Source organism: Triplophysa rosa, unplaced genomic scaffold, assembly GCF_024868665.1.
Source record: "Triplophysa rosa unplaced genomic scaffold, Trosa_1v2 scaffold60_ERROPOS690268, whole genome shotgun sequence".
NCBI classification, from domain to species: Eukaryota; Metazoa; Chordata; class Actinopteri; order Cypriniformes; family Nemacheilidae; genus Triplophysa; species Triplophysa rosa.
Window position 1 is genome coordinate 219,969 of NW_026634625.1, and position 18,049 is coordinate 238,017.

The 18,049-nt window shown below is 41.2% G+C and overlaps 1 protein-coding gene across 1 annotated transcript in view; it reads right to left on the reverse strand.

Moving 5' to 3' along the window:
* ube3d (ubiquitin protein ligase E3D) overlaps positions 1-18,049 on the reverse strand; it is a 119,880-nt gene that overhangs the window by 90,182 nt on the left and 11,649 nt on the right. The gene's annotated exons all lie outside the window — the stretch shown is intronic.

An 18,049-nucleotide genomic window follows, 5' to 3' on the forward strand; every position in this document is an offset into this window, starting at 1 on the left:
TACAGTTGCCTCTGATTTCGATGTATTTCTCTGTGTCTGATGGGTAGACCTTAGCTCTTTTAAAGGCAAATGTGCAAGAGCTCTTCACTTCTTGCCAGATATGAGAATTTATCACATGCGTCCAGATGCCAGGCTTCAAAATTGTGTATTCTTTTTTTTGTGTTTTAGAGAACTTGTCTTTGTATTCAACTGTTTCAGGCATGAATTCAATCCATTTCTGAAATGGAACTTGAAGATCAAAAGTCCTGCAGTGTTTTGGCGTGGAGGAAAGGGACCCTGGCTCAAAGTCAGTGTCATCACTACTGACACTTGTTTCATGCTCACTTTCACAAGTAAGCGCTAAAGCAGTCCAGATGTTGTGTCTGTTTAATTTCACAAAAGTGTATAGAGCCTTTGGGGTGATCTTGTTTTCTAGCTGCTCACTAAGATCTGTCCAGATTCTCTGATTAGGAGTAGCTATGTTGCCATTTTGTACTATTGCCTCTCTTGATGAACACAGGACTGTGAACATGGAATCCCTGTCAACTGCTGGTTTCTTGGGCATCTGGTATAAGCAAAATGTAATTACCCACATAAATAATCCTGACTCACAAATGTCATGTATAGCATAAACTTATTTTTATGGATAACTATTGGTCTGAATATTAGGATAATATAATGTACTAATAATATACAGTATGTGAACCTGCCTCTGAAAACCAGGCTAAAGTCTCATAAACTATGAGGTCATGAGCAACAAAGTTTGATTTTAACTATTAATTTTCACTATGATTTAAATTTGTGATATGGCATTACTAGTTTATAAAATATATAAATGTTATATTTTCATATAATGTTCTTACGTTGTGTAGGATGATTTATGTATAAAACAGCAAATCACCAAAAAAAACTTTAACTCGGTTTTCACTGGCAGGGTTACATATAAGAATATTATGTGACCCTTTCTGTGAAAACCCAGCTGAAGTGTTTCGCATGTGATTTGCTGTTTTTAACATGAAATCATCCTACATAATGTAAAGAACAGTGTGTGAACATACATTCATATCTTCAAAATTGACTAAGTAATGCCATATTACAAATTGAAATCATCGTGAAAATTAATGGTTGAAATCAAACTTTGTTGCTCATGATCTCATAGATCTCATGAGCCTGAGGTCACATGTGCAGCATGTAATTAGCATTTCATTACCAATACTAGTATTAGCAAAGAGTTTTCTGTTCAATAAATATTGACAATCTAAGCTTTCTTGAATGTCCTACCTTTATTTTTTAAGGAGGTCTTATAATATTGTAACTGTCAGTGTGAAAATATTGTACTTACATTTGCCAGAAATTTGATATAGTAACTTTATGGATTTTTTCTCTGCTAACACTATTTCCCAGAGGAGCTTGTTTAACATAAGTGTCATGCGCAGTGGTGGCAATGAAGCGTAGCGGATGATAGGCTACTCCGTGTAAATAAAGAGAAAGACAAGAGAACCCATTGAATAAAGAGAAGATCATTGTTTATTGTACAAATACATTTGTCTTTTGACAGAAAGTCGGCAGTTCGACTGAGTGAACACGGAATGTACAATATTTTTTTTATTATCTAAAAAAACCGAAGAAACACAAACGAAATGTTTTACGGCACAAACGATTGAGCCTATTTTGGACGAGTTTGGAGCATGTCGGTGGGCTGATGACGTCATCGCCTATAATTCAATGTCTAATATTAAAAAAACTGAAGCAGCACAAACGAAATGTTTTACGGCACAAACGGAGCACAAACGATTGAGCCTATTTTGGATGAGTTTGGAGCATGTCGGGGGGCTGATGACGTCATCGCCTATAATTCAATGTGTAATATGAAAAAAACCGAAGCAGCACAAACGAAACTTTTCGCGGCACAAACGGAGCAGAAACAAGCGAGACTATTTGCGGTGATTTTGGAGCATGTCGGGGTGATAAGTGACCTCCGAATGACCTATAATTATTCTTCTATTATCTAAAAAACTGAAGCAGCACAAACGAAAATTTTTACGGCACAAACCAGCACAAACGATTGAGCCTATTTTGCAAATGTTTTGCGTTGGGTGGGGGGCCAACTTCACGCAGGTCTCAGACATTGAGGATGCAGAAAGTGGCATTGCAAGCACAGTCATGGGGATTTACACAATCCGAGGAGAAGGTTCTACAAAACCAGATGATGTAGGAATAGTGATCGAGGGCATCAAGGTTTTGAGTAACCTAGACTGTGTGATTTTTGTATTCATCATGCTGTACAGTCTAATTTATGCTCTTGACCAAAGCTTTCCTGACAACCTCAAGCTGAACTTGGATGGACATAAGATGACTACAAAGATTCAGCATCTTGAAATTAAGCTGTTTGCATGATTTCTATATCAATGTAAAAACACCTGTTGGATCAAATAGCCAAGGGAGGATTTTGTGCATCTGTTATTTTTTGATGTTTTTCATATATCTGACGTTAAGCACTTTACATGCTGATAGACTAAAGTAAAGACAATACATGTACTGTATTTCTAGTTGGTTATTCTAGTCTAGGAAGTCATTAGGCTTCAGAAATGTTAATTTTATCGTTGATGTGTACTTTTATACTGTCACAGATAGTTTAAGCTAGTTTGTTTAAATAATTCTCTCTATATTGGAAAAATAAAAAAGATTTCCACACAATTTCCAGTGTTTTATTTTGAGTTTGGCAAGCATAAAGATCACACATAAACATACATTTAATTTGACAAAATCGAGTTGGGTCAACCCAATTGCATTTCACTGTATAAGTCTTTAAGTTTTATCTAAACTGTATTTATTAAAATTGAGTTGGACCAACTCAATTAAATTTTATTGAACGGGTCTGTTTTTTATGAGTAGGACCAACACATTTATTGGATGGAAATCCTGCCCTCAATTAAATTGAGTTCAACCAATGAAGTTGTTTTTTTGAGTGTACTAAAGTGTTACCAAAATGGTTATTATTTACTTATCCTGATGTCGTTTCAATCTGTATATGACACTTTCTTTTGTGGAACACAAAGATATTTTGAAAAATGTCTATTGTTTATATTAATTTGAAATATATCAGTCTGTGTGTAATGAATGAATATAATATACAAGTTTCACTTTTTGAATGGAATTAGTGAAATAAATCAACTTTTTGATGATATTCTAATTATATGACCAGCACCTGTATATAGGATGTGTGAGAACGTCATGGTTTGTTATTAGATCACAGAGAATTATTAATTGTGGGTTCTGAAGTTGCACCTGGTAGAGTTTTACAGAAGAATGGTATAAAAGTTTTTTAAATAATAGTTTTTTTTTAATATAAAAGAGGTTTTTAAATAATAGATGTGACATCTTACTTCATGTTTGTCATGAACGTGGTGGTGAGACAAGGAGAGAGGACCCAAACGCAGACAGCAGGTAAGGGGTTAACAGACTTTAATAAATAATAAAGACAAAACCCACAAGGGGACAAAACGACATAACAGATGGGGCACACGAGAACTCACTTCACAGACTAGACTACACTATATTTAACATAAGACATGACTACAATAAACTGGACTAGACTTACATACAATTGCAAGACACAGCGGGTGACAAGGACGCAAGGCACACCACACAAACGACAATGATCCAACACAAGACAGAGAACACAGAGGTATTAAATAAGGGGACAAATCAAGAGGGAACAGGTGTGGGGCATTAAATCATTACAAGCAATAATGAGGCAACGAAAGGGCGGGAACAGAGACAGGACTGGAGAGAGAGTGTATGGAAGGCCAACAGGGCCAAAATTCTCCCTCCACATGAAACATGGGGTTCTGCCATGATCCTGCCACTAGACCAACAGAAACATGACAAAAAGCGGCAGAATCATGACAATGTTGATGTAAATGAAAGGGTTAGGGTCAGATGTTAGCAAGAATGATGTACAATGAAGAGTTTTGCATGCTTTTACCCTCAGTGATTTTATTTCTGTGATTACTGTAATTCGGACACTATTGAAGGCTGTCCTTTTTGTTTTTCACTGAAAGCTTAAAACCTTTTATTTGGGGTTTTGGAAATGCTATTTTTTTCATGTTATTTCAATGTACTTTTTTCAATGAAAATGTAACTCAGTCATACAGTCGTATCAATTGTATTAGACTTAATAAGACCATACCTGGACTTTACTGTAAATTACTGTATTTTGTTTGAAATGTAAAAGTATGAATTATGAGTAATCAGTCGTTTTTATTTAACTGACAGTACATGTATGCCTAAATTATGTTTATTTTTGTAATTATAAGTCACCTAAAGACAGTAAAATTATGTTATCATAAGCCCTATATGAATCTTTCATTTAAACACTCATGTATTGGATAGTGTCAATGCGTGAATATCACTGTGCGCTGTCAGTACATATTTATTAGTCATGCTTCATTAAAATAAAAATTGGGATCTTACCCTTGTGTGGTGTTTGGATCTGTGGGACCCATTTTCAATGTTTACTGAAATAAATAATGTGATTAATGTTTTTTCAGTCTCAGTCATTTTCTCAGTACATTTTTGACAAAAAAAGAAAAGCACTATTTAAAAAAAGTGTTTTAACAGAGGTAAATGTCAAATAAAGCCATATGTGCTTTCTTTGTTCCTATAACTGGTTTTATAGTCATCATATGTGAATTCTGTAGACGTGTTGACATGTTGTACTAGACAAACACATCAACTTTGACATGGAATAGAGCTCTGAGACTGAATATTATCACCAACAGCTCTCTTGGGGGTTTTTTCAGCCCGGCTGTACCGTACGTGTCATGGAAATGCTTTGAGATGACATCAGATTGAAGAAGGTCACTGTCAGAGCTCCTATAAGACACATAGGCTCTGCGTTAAAATTATGTCATCTCTCGCTCTGTGCTTTCTTCAGATTTAGTCTGTGTGCTAGATTATTTATGACAGGTTATTGACATTTGAGCAAACTGAAGTAAAATGACTGATTTCTATTAAAAGTTCTTGACTTCAGAACATAGTTTCTTTATCAAGTACTGCATAATGGCTGAGACTGGAAAGTGATATACAGGAAAAAAAAGTTTTAAAAAAAGCATTTCAAAGTAAAGAGTTACTGATTTTCATTTTTTCTACACAGACTATACATGACTTTTTAATGCATAAATTTATGACCTCAGTCAAACTCAGGATTTTAGTGTGTTTTATTGCTCATAAGGAATGTAAAAGAAAGAAATGTCATCTTGAGTGGGCATGCTTTTTTAGCTTGAAGAGATCCTGCAGCTGTCCATTGTAATGACCTCTATGCATGAAAGGGTTAATAAATAAAATGTTCATATATATTTGCTACCCTTTATATGATTTCTTCCTTTTTGTTTCTGGCTTATGGCGCAAGTAAAACTCAAAGCCATATGCAGCGATAAACCTGAGCCATACAGTACACCTCATCAAGTGGCTTTCCTTTTCCACTGGACTGGATGAAGTAAGCTGATGGAAATGAGTCTTGTGAGACTTGTTTAACAGAATGGATTTCAGCCAGTTTCAATAACTGCATCTGTGTCTTGGGTTAAGCAGAATTGCGACCTCTTCATCTTGTGACTTTCCAGATGGAACATTCATATCATCGAGCATTTGGGTTCTGTCTTCTTCGATGAGAACACAAGCTAATCTTTGATACCTGCATCCAAACAGTGAGACGAATTAAGAAGCAAAAGCAACGCGTGATTTGTTTTGATGAATTGAATCATTGGTCAATGGTCTATTTCAGATAACTTTAAATATCTGTAAAAGGAAAATAACAGTTAACAAACAGCTGATTTGTTAAAAAATAACATCATGAAAAAAAGGTTTGGCTGAAACCGATTGTCATAAATCCTTAGGCATAAACAACTAAACACATGACTTATAATGCAATGCATGTAAAACTGAGACATGTATGTTAACTGTTGGCTGGAGATTTTGGGGTTGTGTGGAAAATAGGAAAGCAGACACACGCAAGATGAAAATGGTATTAGCAGAAAGTAAACTTCCCACAGATTGCTCTCTGCCGGGGTCATAAAGAGGCCAGTTTCACTATAAACACACAGGAATACACACACATCACCACACTTACACACTTTGTGCTGTCATGCCTAGAATCATTAAAAGACAAAATCCATTTATCACAAATAATTCGCTAAATATAGACAGACTGAATTTATAGAGAATATAAAAAGGACATAAATACTGCCTTGAACAGTGCACGCACACACACACACACATGACCTCATTCATAATTAGTCCTTTTATGATGGGAGTGTTTTGACAAATGGGTTTCTAATGGGTTATTCGCAAGATCCCTGAATATATCTGATCTAAATCCTACAGCACCAGATAGCCTCAGGCTGTGTGTTTTAACATTTTAGAATATTAAATAAACAATTGTTAAACTATTACTTTTCTCGTACCAAAGCACAACCCCCGTCAAGCAAATATTTTGTATTACTGAAGTGAAGTGACAAAATGTTATGTCCTAAAACTTTGTGAATGATTCAAGTTCAACTCTAGGTTCCACTTCTTTTGGATAAAAAAAAGAATGGTTTAATGGGTCTAAATTGTTTAATTGGTCTACCTTTTGTTTGTTTTTTAATAAATATTTTTGTGAAGTATTTTTGTGAAATGACTGTCAATGTTTTTTGACGTTCAGATACATTTTACTTAACACATCAGTATTAATACCTCATATATGATTTCAAGTAATATCTAAAAAAAATCAAGTAAAGATTAATGAGGAAAAGATGACTAGACTCTTGTAAAGAAATATGAAGTATATTTATATTTATAAGCATTACTTAAATAAAATTTACAAACAAAGGATGAGTAAAATCTACTTGAACCCGTACTTGGGAATTTAGTTAAAACTACAAATTCTTGTGTTCAGCCTTTATTTGGACAGTTCTGATAAATTTACTAAAATTTCCTGAGTGAAAAAAACTTGCCTAGCTTTTTTCATGTAAATTTCACTCCAATTTTTTTCAGTGTAAGCAAGTGACATTGGGTATGTGTGCAGTTCATTACTACTATTTTAATATGACAGACTGTGTGTTTTGCAGTAGAGGGAAATATAACATCCCTGTTAAAGCCAGCAGACATCCATGCTGTCTCCCACACAGAGTTATGCAGCAGACAGAATTCCATAAAAATGTCTTGCTTTACAACAGTTATGCTTTACACTGGATTACATTTATAAGAGTGAGGCCAATGATATGAGGTAAATGCAGGTACTGTAAATGTTCATATTACTATATAATATAATCTCACTAAAAATAAAAATGAAATCATGTGTACTGTAAGGTAGGCCTACCTGAACATTCAGAATGTTAAAGGACTTTCTATTCACATACTGTAATCTGCCTCATGTTTTCCTAGATCTACATTGCAACACATGTGCAGGCTATTGCTCCTATGACTCTGGGGAATCCTATCATAAGATGGAAAAGGTGAATAAAAAACGTTAAATTAATACATCTTACTGAAAATTTTATAAAAACCCTGTTTTATTGACATGGCCGATAAATGTCCGGGGAACACAATTCTGCAAAGACCCCTAGGTTCTACGTATCACTGACCACACAAGTATGTACCACTTGCAAAAAAACGCATAGCAAAACATAACATTTGCGGTACGGTAAGGGCATGGCTTCAACACGTCACATTTGTTACGTGCGGCTTGAGAAGTCCACAGATGCGCAATTCCTTCCGCAGAAAATCTGTATCTATAAGTAAATATTAGGGAAAGCAAGGGGATATTGTCTGTTCCTAAAAACCTCGTCTAACAACTTGCACTAAGATGTCCACAGGGTTTGGAAGAAAAGGTGAAGCCATTGCAACATACACAGAGAATGGTTACATCACCTTGATTTGTCTGCTCACAGCTGATTGGTTACATTTCAGTCTAAGCTGTTGAATCCAATTTTATTATTTATAAATGCTTAGTTTGAAAAGGGCATTTGTTCTATCATGCCATATAATTAGCCACTTGATTTGATATTGTATTATTTCATGCAAAGTTATTTACATGTCTTCTGTGTTTTTACAACTCCAGCCAGAATAAAGGTGTCACGGTCCTACCTTCTTGTTTATGAATTCCTAGTCGTGTGGCAGGATCAGGACAGAGTCCTTAGGTTTTGTGTGAGAAAACCATGGGGTGTTTACCTTTTGACTCTCCGTGTGTTTTCTTGTGTCTTGTCATTGGCCCCGCCCCTCTCGTTTCATGTATTCCTCCCTGCCCTGTGTTGTTATCCCTCATTTGTGTTTCCCTTTAAATGCCCTCCTGTTTCATTGTCCTGTGCTCGTTTGTTGTGTTTGGTGTGTTAGTTCAACGTCTCCCAAAAGTGCAACTCTGTGAGTCTCTCGTCTTGTCCTGCCTTGTCTTGCTTATCATTTGGATTATTATTTAACGTATTTGACTTCCTTGTATTTTGCTTTGACGTTTGGTCGTGTTTAGTTTTGCTATTTCGTCCTGCTGTTTTTGCCCCCTCGTGGGAAGTTTTTGTTCTAGTTTTGTATTTTAGTTCGTTCTTGTTTTGACACCCCCTTGTGGGTATTTCCTTTGTTTGGTATTTGTAAATTAAAGTCTTTGTTAACCCCGTCATTGCCGCTGCCTGCGTTTGGGTTCTTCCCTCCGTGATTCGTGACAAAAGGCTTGGTGGAAATTAGTCTTCTTGGGAGATTTGTTTAAACAGTTGACTTTATCCTGGAAGCCAATGTTTTCAATAACTACATCTGTTTCTTGAGTCAATTAATGTAGGATGAGAAAGAGGAACCCTACATAATTGTCTTATATCAAAACACACAGGAGGCAAACCCACAACCCTCTAGTCAGGTGTTCACAGATGCCACAGAGAGGCAATACATAGAATCGTGAAAGGATTATATGAAAATTTAAAAGGAAACGAGAGGGAGAGTTAAAACGCGAGACAGGAGAGCACCTGTGGTGTGTTCAAGTCCTCCTGGATTGTTTGTATTGACGAGGTTAGGGACTAAGACCTTGGAAATCAAAAGTTCCCGTAGTGTGAGGCTGGCTTTAATGGCACACAACAAACAAACCAAGGCCATGTGCTTCCAAACACAGGACAGAGTTTAGATAAGACAACATGAACAAGAACCATAATGAGAACTAAAGTAGGATCTTTGACAAAACATGAACATATAAAACATGAACACACATGACAAATGGAGTATAAGAGTCTGGATTCCAAACACATGGCAAACAATGGCAACCTAGAAATGGAATCAAAAACTCCATGCGACTACACAACAAGATTAGGCAGGACATATGGCAACATGAACACTCAAATGCTATTTGCCCACAGCCAAACAATGGAGAAGAAACGGGGCCCAACACAAAATAACTAAACTTAATGCAAGAACTACGAGTCAGGACCCATTTAATACAGAGCAAATGGCACAATCATGTCACATGTAAAACATGACACATATTGACCAACATAGCTTTTGCACATAGGGGTCTGTGATGTGGTTTGTAAAATAAAATAAATATATATTCATCCCTGCCTTTGTTATTGTTACATTTTAACATCTTTTTACCAACTGGCATTGACTATAAATATAATGTAAAACTGACAAACTCTGCATCAGAATAAATAAATAAATAAGGAGAATGAACATAGCGCCAACATCTAGTCAGTATGTAGGTTCAAAAGAAAAAATAAATAAAAAAGTGACCTCTTTATTTTGCATAAAATGACAAGGTATAGACCTCTTCGCAAGATGTAAATACTGACCCAGAGGCACTTTCGGTCTCAGTTTGTTTTTATTTATTTATTTATTTATTTTCTAATCTTAAATTTATAATTTAATCTTTAAGTTTGGTGTCCATATTATTGTGTTATTATAACACAGTCTGTATAGTACAATGTTTACGGTATTGAGTTTAAAAATGAGTGCACATGGATGTTTAGACACTGAGTGCGTTTACATGCACAGTTACAGTTACAAGCTCATGTAAACGCTTAAAACGGTTTTATTTTATCGGGGAAAGCTCATCAATGGCGTAAGCAAAACCCGCTGGGCAAAGGTAGTTTTTTTGCCCATTACTCTGATTTTGCGTTGCATGTAAACGCCTTTACCAGTTTGCTCTCAGTTTTGTTTATGTGCGCATGTCTGACGTCGCAATAGTAAAAGTCCCAAATGGAAGAAACAGTGAAATAACGCATAAAAGTCTGCTCTAGAATCATGCAGTTGATGGAGAAATGGCATTGTTGCATATGCAGGTACTGCGGACATGAGAAGAGATATAAAATACAGCTTCTGACCCGTTTCCCGCGGCATTTTTAATTACCAAACGAACTATCGATGGTGACGTCACCGCACGCATGAAACCTGACAAGTCTCAAATTTCCATGTAAATTAGACGGTTTATTGATATGCATGTAAACACGTGAAAACATCTTTTATAAGCTGATTTTTAATAGATATCCGTTTATTTTGTGCATGTAAACGCACTCACGGATGAAGGGATGAACCTGAAAGAATACTTTGAACTTTTATGTACTTGTGGTCTGTATTTTTGTCTACATTTTGATTTGATTTGTTGCATCTACACACGCACTCTATAAATGAACACCTAAAACAAACACAGTAATATTTACATAACAACCCACAGACAAACTGTCATCCCTTCATAATAACTGTAACATGAGTGCATCTCTCTCATGTGGATATTTGAAGCATGCAGAAATGAGCGGCTCAATCATAGTGAATATCTGCTTCAGCTGCACAGAATCTTTCTCCTGTTACACACAGAGTGATCCGTCGCTCTCCGAATCGAGAGAAAGACAGCTGACCAAATGGAAGAGGGATTCACTGTACCTTTCTGCCGCATATAGATTTTGTCCTTGGTCTATGTCTCACGCAGCCTTTAGCACTTTTTGTCACCCAATACGTCTCTCCTGAAGTCTTTCTTTTGACATTTTATCTTTCTTACCCTATTTGATTTATTATGTGTTTAATGCTTAAGGCTACGAGAAATATAAAATATGTGAGAACAGAGGCTGGATGCAAGGAATCTTGCCCTACATGGTATGGAATGTGCAGATACCTCACACGCACACAGAAGTTTTCAGGGGTACGTTGAGGGCTCTGTCTACTGTAGATCACAGGATAACTTCTCAAAGCTCACCTCTCTGTGATCCTGGTCACACCTGATCACAAATCATTGTTTCGGGTGATCTGACAGCAGTCATTACAGTGTAAACAAAATCCAAAAAGGTTTGAAACCACATATCTGAAGTTAAAACAACTACAATACATCTGACCACAATGTATCTGGAGAGTAACTGTCAATGCATTCAGAAGAGCTGCAGGGAGCAGTGAAGTAGTGAAGGAAACCACCGTGCCGAAACAAGGCTTTTAAACTTTTGAAGGGAACAACCATCGGATCGGAAAAGAAAGAAAAGCACATGACCTCTTCAGTTTACCCGCAGTGACACAGATCATGTGACCTTAGATCAGTGTTCCTCAACATTTTTACTACAAGGCCCCCCATTATCAACGACAATATTTGAGTGCTCATATTACTTAAAATATGATTTTTTTTTAAAAATGACCAAATATTAAATGTCCAGTGTATGACATTTAGCAGCATCTAGCAGTGATGTTGCGAATTTCAACCAAAGGCTAACTCCACCGCTCCCCCCTCCCTTTCAAAGTAATACGGTGGCTGACACAGAACTAAGATGTCTTTATATTTTCGCTTCTTTGCTGAAGGAGATTTATGAAATGCGCTCTTTAGAGCAGTGTGTCCGTTTAGGGCAGTCATCCTCAATTGGCAATTTTAATATAACTGTTAGTTGTATGAATTATTGTTTATTTATTATTGGTCGATGATGTAATTCAGGTGTGTGACAGGCAGCTCAAACACAGAGCGGGAGCAAACAGATATATATACTGTATATATATATATATATATTTAGATTTATACTTATCCCCTGTCTTAAATATTCTGTGTTAAATGTCTGTCTTTAATATAGGTTAGTCTTTCTGCAAGTCCCCACAAAGTTGATAAATCCCCCATAAGAGTAGTTTACAGAGGCTTGTTTACAGTGCACTACAGAAAAGTGTTTTGTGTCCACTATTACTGCTGACAAACTTGGAAAAAACACACAAAAAACATGTTCTTTAGTTTGAAAACAGCTGGATAAAAAAGTGTTTGTATTATTAATAATACATTAGAATTGGAGGATGAGGTGTATAATCACGAGGCAAGTAAAGATTTACAGTTAAAGGCGCAGTTTTTGATTAACAGCGTTGTATTATAGATTTGCAACGAATCGCTCAGTCCAAACACGACGGTGGCCACCACAGTACAAAAAGATGTCATTCTCATGTTGACGCAGGGAAGAGATCATGCGGGCATTAGAAAGACTGTAGAAAGAGCTATGTCTTATGTATTACATAAAATAAAAGGTTTGTGGATTTTAAGTTTAAAAAGAAGGATAAAAGTCAGGCAGGAGCTAGGACATGCGTTAATATTATAAAGACTTTCCAGCAGAGACGCGTTAGGACCCACGGTAATAAGGCTTTTAGCAGAGATACTCACAGATATCTATGGAGATATTTTCCAGCAGAGAGATGTTGGAGAGAAAGATCGTCTTAAAATTACCCCCGAGGAGGTTGCTTTGATTCGGATCAGTATGTGAGTAACGTCTTGGTTACGGATGTAACCTCAGTTCCCTTTCTGTCGGTCTCTCGACGTTGTGTCGAACCGACAGATTGGGGTTTGTCTTGAGAACCTATCATCTTCTGAGTATTTAGAAAAGGCCAATGAAAATTGGCGAATGAAATTTGCATGCCGGACTCCTCCCCGGATGTCCGGGTATAAGAGGGAAGCCGGCGTGCTCATTCATTCACCTTTTGGTCTGAGGAGCCTTAAGCATCCTCCCCCGACTGCTGGGGTGGGCGGCCAGTGTTGTGGCATGAAGGACACAACGTCTCGTTCCCTCCATCAGGGAACTGAGGTTACATCCGTAACCAAGACGTTCCCTTTCTGTCGGTCTCTCGACGTTGTGTCGAACCGACAGATTGGGGTTCCTATGGAAGACGCCACAGCACTGAGCCGCATCACAATCTCTAGCGGAGAGACGTTGACTGGCCTGGGCGAGTCAGACGTAGGCGCTAACGAGAAATTATGACCATCCAGTGGAGAGGAAGGGGGACCCAGAGCTTTTCCAAAAAGTTGGGAAGCTCCTGCCACCGGCCGTCACGGGCGGAGGCCTAGTTCTCTAACCAGCGAGAAGCCGCCCGGCATTGTAAGGGCCACTGGGTAAGCATTATTCCCCCTTGGGGGAAAAACGCTGCAGAGACCACTACCTACCATAGGGAGGAATTAGTGGAGACACCACATGGTCTCACCATCAGGGGAGAACTCATGGGAAAATGTGCAGACTAGAGTTAACCGCAAGGTGGGAGTCCACCTAGGGAGGTCATGGGTTGCCGAGGTGGGAACCATCCTCCATCCAGCCCACGGAGGGGGGGTTACCACGTCTAGAGCACTAGGTCCGGTTAGAGCTATGTGGTAGATAACTCAACTGTTCCCCGGTCTAAGTGATGGATGGAGTGCCTATTCTTTACCCGAGGGGAAAGAAGGGAGGCGGAATAGCCGCTGCTCCCCCCGGAGGGGGAAGGGCTTTCGCAGGCGTATGCCCTAGCGGTTGCCGGTCCTACCTGTTGCCCTGCAGGACGCGGGCTGACACCGGTTCTACGCGGAGGTTGTAGAACCTCGCGAAGGTATTGGGCGTAGCCCAACCCACAGCTCTGCAAATGTCTGCCAGAGAGGCGCCCTGAGCCAGTGCCCACGAGGAGGCAACACCCCGAGTGGAATGTGCCCTAACTCCTAAGGGGCAGGGGCGATCTTGCGATCGGTATGCCGTGGCGATGGCATCCACGATCCAGTGCGCCAGTCTCTGTTTGGAGACAGCCCTCCCCTTCTGCTGACCTCCAAAACAGACAAAGAGCTGCTCAGAGCTTCTAAAGCTTTGCGTGCGGTCCAAGTAGAGGCGCAGTGCGCGTACTGGACACAACACGGATGGGGTTGGGTCTTCCTCCCCAGTGGGGAGCGCCTGCAAGTTCACCACCTGGTCCCGGAAGGGAGTGGTGGGAACCTTGGGCACGTAGCCGGGCCGTGGTCTCAGGAAAACGTGAGAATCTCCAGGCCCGAATTCTAGGCAACCCGTGGACACAGAGAATGCTTGTAAGTCCCCTACCCTCTTGATGGAGGCGAGCGCCACCAGGTGGACCGTCTTTATCGACAGGTGAGAAAGAACGGCCTCTCCTAGGGGCTCGAAGGGGGGCCTCTGGAGGCCCGCCAGGACCACTTCGAGGTCCCAAGAGGGTACGGGGCGCGGGCGAGGCGGATTCAACCGTCTCGCGCCCCTCAGGAACCTGGTGACCAGGTCGTGCTGCCCTAGAGACTTGCCAGCAACTGGATCGTGATGTGCGGCAATTGCGGCAACATACACTTTCAGTGTGGAAGGGGAGAGGTTTCTCTCAAGTCTCTCCTGGAGAAAGGACAGCACGTACCTGATCGAGCATCTCCGTGGGTCTTCTCCGCAAGAAGTGCACCAGGACGAGAAGAGGCGCCACTTGAAGGCATACAGTCTCCTAGTGGCTGGAGCCCTAGCCTGTATGAGGGTCTCTACCACCGCCGGGGGTAGGCCGCTCAGGATCTCCTCGTCCCATCCAGGGGCCAGACATGGAGGTTCCAGAGGTCTGGCCTGGGATGCCAAACGTGCCCTTCCCCTGAGAAAGAAGGTCCTTCATCAGGGGAATCGGCCAGGGGGGAGTTGTTGTCAGAAGCATCAGCTCTGAGAACCAAGTCCGGTTGGGCCAGTAGGGCGCAACTAGTACCACTTGATGCACCTCTTCCCTGACTTTGCACAGGGTCTGTGCAATGAGGCTCACTGGGGGGAAGGCGTACTTCCGCTTGTCCCGTGGCCAGCTGTGCACAAGGGCATCCGTGCCGAGGGGACCGTCGGTCAGGGAGTACCCAAGCGGACAATGGGAGGAGTCCGGGGAGGCAAACAGGTCCACCTGCGCCTGGCCGAACTGCTCCCATATGAGCTGAACTGCGTGGGGGTGGAGTCGCCACTCTCCGCGAGGCGACAGCTGACGAGAGAGCAAGTCTGCTGTCTGGTTCAGGTCGCCCGGGATGTGTATGGCTCGCAGGGAGCTGATCACCTGCTGACTCCAGAGGAGGAGGTGTTGGGCGAGTCGTGTTAACTGCCGTGAGCGAATGCCACCCTGGTGGTTGATATACGCCACGGCAGCTGTGCTGTCCGACCTGACCAGCACGTGCTTGCCCTGCACGAGAGGTTGGAATCTCTTTAGTGCAAGTAGCACAGCCCACAACTCTAGGCACTTGATATGCCAACGCAGGCGGGGGCCCGTCCACCGCCCCGACACTGCGTGCCCGTTGCACACGGCACCCCAGCCCTGTAGGGAGGTATCCGTCATTACTACGACATGCCTTGACATCTGCCCTAGGGGGACCCCCGCCCGTAGGAAGGCCATAGACGACCAGGGGGTCAAGGTGCGCCGGCAGAAAGGCGTGATGACCATACGCCTACTGCCGGTGTGCCACGCTCTCCAGAGAACCCGACTCTGTAGCCAGTGTTGGAGCGATCGCATGTGCATCAACCCGAGGGGGACCACCCCCGCCGAGGATGCCATGTGCCCCAGGAGCCTCTGAAATTGTTTCAGGAGGACCGCTGGCTGCCTGAAGTGCTTCAGGCAGTGTAACACTGACTGGGCGTGCTCTGAAGGTAAGGGCGGTGCAGTGCACTGCAGCCCAATGCTCGCGGCAGCCCGGAAAAGCATGGTTGTCATCTCGACGTCTGCTTCTTCCTGGGCTCGACCCCCCGAGGGAGGGGGCTCTGAGGAATCGTCGGGGTCGGATGCCAAAAGGTCGCCCTCCGATGCTGCAATCGACATCTCATCTTCGTCATGTACCTCCGAGTACGTGGCCGAGGAACAAGACGGGGTAGGACCGTCTCTTGAGGGACGGTCAGACGAGCGAGACGGGGCGTGAACGGCAGGGCCGTAGCCACTGTCGTCATGGATCGGGTAGCAGACGGAGTGGTGGCTTTATTCATAAAGAATACAGCCACCCGTGACTGCAACGTCTGGATCGCCATCCGCCCGCAGTGCAGGCAGGACGTATCCACAAAGGCTGCCTCAGCGTGCCGGAGACCCAAACACCTGAGGCAGACATCGTGTCCGTCCCCTTCCTCAATGAGCGCGTTGCACCCAAGAGAACAGCGGGCCATGCCACGCTGGAGAAATTAGCTCTTTTAGAAGAAATTTGCTCAGACACTTCCGGAACTGCCGAGACGCCCAGGGGAGAGTCGCTGCAGGAAGGGACCGTCCGCTGCACCACGTCGTAAGATCCAGCAGAATTAGATCAGTGAAGATCGTAGAGTCGCTCATCAGATGCGTAGGCTCTGAAGAACAAAAGGTGAATGAATGAGCACGCCAGCTTCCCTCTTATACCCGGACATCCGGGGAGGAATCCGGCATGCAAATTTCATTCGCCAATTTTCATTGGCCTTTTCTAAATACTCAGAAGATGATAGGTTCTCAAGACAAACCTCAATCTGTCGGTTCGACACAACGTCGAGAGACCGACAGAAAGGGAACATACTAACATACCAAGATATTGTTGTAATATTAGCTGTTGGACGGAGCAGTTTTGAGCGTCATTGTTTATCTGGAACCGCTTTAATATTGTACTCGTCCAGATACTGGAGAGAGAGAGCGAGAGCGCGTTGGAGCTGAAACTGTAGAGAGAGCACGTTTTACTCTCTTACTCAATGATGAATAAACTTTCAGTTAACCCGCGGGTGATATGCGTTTTGAACCGTAGAGTACGATCCGTACGGATCACGGATCATCCACGATCCGTTTCACCACTATACCGCAGCGGAGAGGAAGAGGAAACGTGCGTTGTAGAGTTGTTTGTCCGTTTAGGGCTGCTGTACAAAACATGGCGGCGAATTCAATGTATGTATAGGCCCGCTCTGTATGTAGATATAAATAGCTTATTCTAAGGTATTACAAACTTAATGGTTCATTACGTAAGGTCTTTATACACCTCTGAAGAAATAGTTTTGTATATTATATTGCATTTCTGTCAATAGATCCTCCTAAAAACCCCGTATTGTTCCTTTAATTTGAGTGTTCATTCATGTCATTTTCTATGCCGGTCATTAGGTGGTACTTGGAACAACAAATTTTATAAAAGGTGGTACTTGATCTGAAAAGTTTGAGAACCACTGATCTAATATCTTTATCTAGCATCAAACGCGCTTCATTTGAACCCTTTCCGCTCCGCGCGCGCTGCTTCTCTCCAGCCAAAGACGCACCGCATGTAGAGCAGCAGACACGTGCTTATTTTAACAACAGTAGTGCAGACACGCAGAGCAGGTAAACGAACACGCAACAATAAAAAAAATGCAGCAATTTTTAAATATTTGTATCTGTCAGTCTGCTTACTGTTTGCTATATGTTTCCAACCTTTTGACCAGATTTGTGATATTTTATGAACGTTTAGCATTAGCATTATAGATCAGTATGTCAACATTTGTTATGAATGGCATGGAAAGGCTGATTTAATAAGTAAATTTGTTTTCTGTTTATGATGAGAGCAATTTAATTGTTACATTACATTTATTGTTTGTATGTTGTCAGTAGTTTTTTTTATTTTACAAATATTAATGATCAGACACTGTTGAGAGGGCATTCCCCCAAAGCCACAGAGCCTACACATACAATAAATATCAAAATTTAAAATAAATCCCCTGATAAAAGATCATATCTTTTATATGTATATACTGTGTATACAGTATATATATCCAAGTGGGCTAAATTGATTAAATATTTATTTATTTTCAAAAAACATATTGCCCAGGACCTCTAAAGGTATATAAAGACTGGACCTCTTGCAACTTTAATTGAATACCCCTGGTTTAGGGCTACTGTAGAAACAACATGGTGA